The following is a 5144-nucleotide window of genomic DNA, read 5'->3' on the forward strand; positions in this document are numbered from 1 at the left end:
TGAGACGAAAAGACGCTTCATGAACACATGACAGAATGTCTGAGTGTCACTTTAATGCAAAATTGATTTCAGAAGAATAACATATAACTGTTTTACAGAAATTAAATATTTAGTATTACAAATGTGAATCAAAGGAATTGATTTATAAATATTTTTTCACATTTAAGGAATATCCACATCCTAAATAAATGTCAGTCATGCTTACTGATTACTATGTTCTTGTTTTTGAATTAACTGCCTAATGTTTCATTTTTTTCCAAAACTTTTAAACATAAAAGRTGTCATTTAAAGTGAAAAAGACTTTGTTCCCTTGCACTCACAGTAAATTCAACTCTGTGTCTGTGAATGAGCCATTTTAATTTGCAGCCCCTCGAGACCTCTACAGACGATAAGCACTGCCCTCAGCTGGTAAAAGGATTCATCTATGACGCATTGATCTGCCCTCTTTAATTCTGATGAAGCAGCTGCCTCGTAGTCAATCCGTGGTGTCTCTCTGTCAGAGCTGCTTCTTCAGTTTTCCCTAAAATGTCTTGGCCAAGAGAGAGAAGTGTGTCGAATGCTGATTTGGAGTTGCAAGGTACGTAACAAGCTGCTCAGTTGGATTTGAAACAGTGTTGAGCAGAGGTGAAAGCAGGAGAGGACATTTGTTATAACTACCAATCTGTGGCATATGTTGAGCTTAAAAACACATTCTGTGGAAAAATAAAATAAAATTACCATATTAAAATGATCTGACGTACATCCTATTTGAAGTTGATGTTGCAAAAACTTCAAAATCAGCAATAAAAGAAGGGTGGAATGACATGTATTCAAACTGAATTGGCACGTTAACAACTTCAGGGTAGAATCTGTGCAATCAGAGTCTTTGTTATTCACAAACAACAATCACTTTCACCTAGAAGAAGCTGTATGTGTTTTTTCAGACATAAAAGGAATTGATGAAGATACTTTCTAAAGTGATTAACACCAAAGCAAAACCAGAATCCTTTGTCCAGATGTAACACAGGAGCTTCAAAACTTGACAGTTTGTTTTTTTTTAAATCAACAGTGTGGTAAGGTTTTGTGTTCCCGGTGAGCTACAGCAGGAGAGAAAACAATTTAAGACAGTTTAATAAACACTATTAACTATGCMGACAGGCATTTAAAAGGTCCTTAATCACCCATTTATTCAAATCAGGTGAGTTTGAACAGAACATGCTCGATAGTAGACCTGAAGAACCAGGAACTATAACCCTAAACCTTCAGGCCRGTTCAGCCGGCAATATTTTAACTGTTTTGAAAGGCGCTCCTGTCAGCATGGTTTCTATTGTTCAGATGACACATCTCACAGAAAAATGGTCACTTTGACAAAAAAAGAACTGTTTCTTGCCACAACTTTTTTCCCCAGACCTTAACTCTTTTGAAATGAAAAAAAAAAAAGATCACAATAAATACACAAAAAGAGCCCGGTTGTTGGAGAAGATTGCCGGCACTCTGGATCGTACTGTTTTTGTGTTGTACTTTTGTCCCAGTGCAAGCTTCTTGAGAGTTTCCACTTACTGTCGTGCACCGGGCCAATGATGTGAGCGGGAGCGCTAGTTTGAAAGTGCCACAGGATGAAATGTCTTTCAGAATAAGAAATAAATATCAGCTTTTTTCATCCCAGCCAAAAGAATCAAAGTAGGGCAAACTGAATGGCACTGAATTGAACTGTTCTTTATGGAAATAATTATCCTTACTGTGTGCACCTTGAATGTGCAGAACCATACCCCTTCAATCAACACAGAGAAAACAATTTGATGTGACATTTAGTTTGAGCTTTTACACAAGACGTCCCCACTTATCTGCCCGTTAGAACATTGGTTTTCAAAGCAAAGAGCCCAGTTAGGTGAAATGTGTGAGCCCAGACTTTGCCAGCACATTTACAGGTGTAATAGTTTACTGGGTGCTCTCCAAATCACTACACTGCTGTGGCGTCTTGCACCTGTCACTCTTCTCCCCATGCATCTGTGAGAGCAAGAGAGTGTAAATAATTTTGAGTTATAATCAGGACTCACTAGAACCAAATCGGCAATCAGCAGGCACAGACGAGCCATGAACACACACACACACACACACACACACACTTTAACCCAGCCACAGGTTTAGAAAACTATGGATGAATGATTCAATTAGAGGTACGTTGCCACTAAAGGTTTTGCAGACAAAATTTTGTGAACTCCAAAGGGAGTCTGACAAAGCATATTGGTCATTTTCAAATTTTCTGAAGAAACGATTGAAGGGCTAAAAATGTACCAGTAGATGCAACATGAAATGTATCAATAGATCTCAGTTTGGTATGTTTTGGGGTCATGGTTTGCTACAGCAAAATAAATAAATAAATAAATAAATAAATAAATAAATAAATAAATAAATAAATAAATAAATAAAAATACTTATGCCAAGTTGTCCCCCCACCCCCTAATCTCTTTTAGAGAAATAACTCTTTCAAAAGCCAATGAAAAAAAAACCACTGTTGAGTTTGGAGGATTTCAAGTCGTAAGTAATATACAGCAAGAGATTGGTCAACTGATAGCTTCAATATGAAATTCTAAAAATTTAAATGTCATAAGTACAATGTACAATGGCATTGTTTTTAGAGTAGTCACCACCTTGCAGCGAGAAAGTCATGGGTTTGCCTTTAAACTTTTTTGCGTTAAGTTTGAATGTTCCCCTCGTGCATAGATGTATTTTTTTCCTGGTACTCTTGTTTCCTCACAGACCAAAATCATRCATGTTAGGTTAATTGATAACTCTGAATTGTTCCTAGATATGAGTGAGAATGTGAATGCTTGTTTGTCTGTATGAAGCTCTGTGATGGGCCTCTAACCTGTCCAGGGAACACATTCTCACTCGTCATATATTGAAGCTTGGTCAGGCTCTCTCTGCATCAATTATTGATGCATCAGGTACCCTCTTCTTGTCTTTAATTTAYGAGTCAGAATAGGTCTTAGGTTCAGGTTCAGTGTTTAGATTTGTGGATTAAAGTTACTGGTTAGTTTTTCCAAAATATGACAACAGACTCCTCCTTGTTCATATGACAAAAAGGCTGGGCTGAGACTGGGAGAAYGGAAAATACAATTGGGCAAATGTGGCACAAAATAAAAATAATTAAATTAAATGAAAAAGTATCCTTCAGTATTTACAGTAGGGGAGGGAAAATGTCAGATACAWAAGAAAAAAAGCCAAACCACCTGAAACGGACATGACAAAACAGCTGTAAACAGTCAAGATTATCAAACACTAAAACATATCAGTGTAACAGATCTTAAAATAACAATATTGGTCCAATGAGGAAAAAATGTGACAAGTAAAATGAAAAATATATATTTCATATAAAAAATAACAAAAACAAAACCCACAGAGTCATACTTTGTATTATTAGACAAAAATTAAATAGCTAACTTCTTAATACTTAAGTGACATGTTTGAAATACAAACTTATATAAATAACTACTCCACAGGGAGACATTTCTCATTAAAATAAAACTTTCTACTTCTAGGTTAGCTGTGACTCTGTAATGAAAGTTTAATAAAGAAGACTTGTGGGAAATCCATGCTCTTTCCCTTTTGTTCCTTCCAGCAGTTTTGCTTTTATCTACATTTACAATAACAAACAGAACCAATTAGCCACTATAACCTCAGCCTGTGGAGGGAGAAATAAAGCCTCTGAGGCTGCTGAGTCCTGGCCTCARAGTGTTCACACAGGTCGATTCACATAACCTCCGTTTGGAGCAGAGAACTGTTTCTCTTTGCTGTGTTGCCATTTGTGTTTGCAGCTTAGATCGGCCACTATTCTGCAGTGGTTTTGGATTGGTCCTCAACGTTTTGTCAGGAGAGCTGAGGTGGAAARTAAATGAAATCAGACATTGTGATCCCCCACCCATCTGTCTGTGAACTGGAAGAGGGACCAATTATCAGTCTGTCAATGTTACCATTACAATAACTACACATCTTCTGTAGAAGAGAACTACACACAGGATGACTAGAGTAATTTTCTCCTAGGTTGAAAACACTAAGTCCTTCCATTTTACGTGAGTCTTTGCTGTAAGAAGATTCGGGACATTTTATGCATTATTTTATTAACCTTTATTTAACCAGGTAAATCCCATTAAGATCAGAGTTCTTTTTTTGCAAGGGAGGCCTGGGCCTGAAGGCAACCTAATGTAAATGCTTTTGGTCCGTGTGGGAAACTCAGTGGCGGGCCGTGCATTTTAGTGGGGAGAACGGCCAGCTGCGGAGATGCAGAGATAAAAGTCAGTGGCAGAAAGAGCAGGGGGTGGACAGGACAAGCACAGGCTGCTAGCTCTGAGGCTTCAGAAGTTTGAAGCAAACCTCTTTAAAAAAATCTATGAGACAGTCCTATAGGTCTATGCAAAATGGTGTGAAATCTGTCTAATTTTTCAGACAATCCGTACAACTTGACATGATGCCACGGCGACAAAAAACACCCATAATGCACAGAAATGAATAACATACTTCTGCACCACAGGCACGTGTTTCACAAAGCCAGAAAGAAAATCATTACTGAAGCAACACATTTAACAAGTTTTCTCAACTGGATCCACAGCTGTGCCACATACATTTAGCAACAGAATCAAAACGGACATAATAAACTGACAACTAAAACAGAAAAATATTTTGATAAACCATATTTTACTCACCAAAATTTTTATTATCTGTTTACAAACTCCATCCTCATTTTTTTCCCTCAAGAAGTGTTCAGTTCCTCTGTCACACAGGTCCTCATGGAGTTTCCGTTTCAACAATAAGTCCTTTTCTATCCTGAAGCTAACACTGTAAGTCAAATCTGTTCTGTCGTATTTTTGTCATAAGTTTTAATTTGCTGTAATGCTGAGAATGTCTGCACATTTAGCTTTTAAGACACTACAGAAATCCAGTTTCCCGGTTCTTAATCATGTGCTCTGATTATGCAGTCAAAAAACCAGATGCCTCTGCTGTTTGTTCTGAAGGACTGAGGCAGATTTGTGGACCCTAGCAACAGATGATGCTTGAAATATGATTGAATAAAAACTCTAAATAAAAACAAATTTTTAAAACTTGATCAGTTTTAATAAACTTATTATTTAAAGGCAAAAAAGAATAAAAGATACCAAACTTTAGTG

Source organism: Austrofundulus limnaeus, unplaced genomic scaffold (assembly GCF_001266775.1).
Source record: "Austrofundulus limnaeus strain Quisiro unplaced genomic scaffold, Austrofundulus_limnaeus-1.0 Scaffold45, whole genome shotgun sequence".
Classification (NCBI taxonomy): domain Eukaryota; kingdom Metazoa; phylum Chordata; class Actinopteri; order Cyprinodontiformes; family Rivulidae; genus Austrofundulus; species Austrofundulus limnaeus.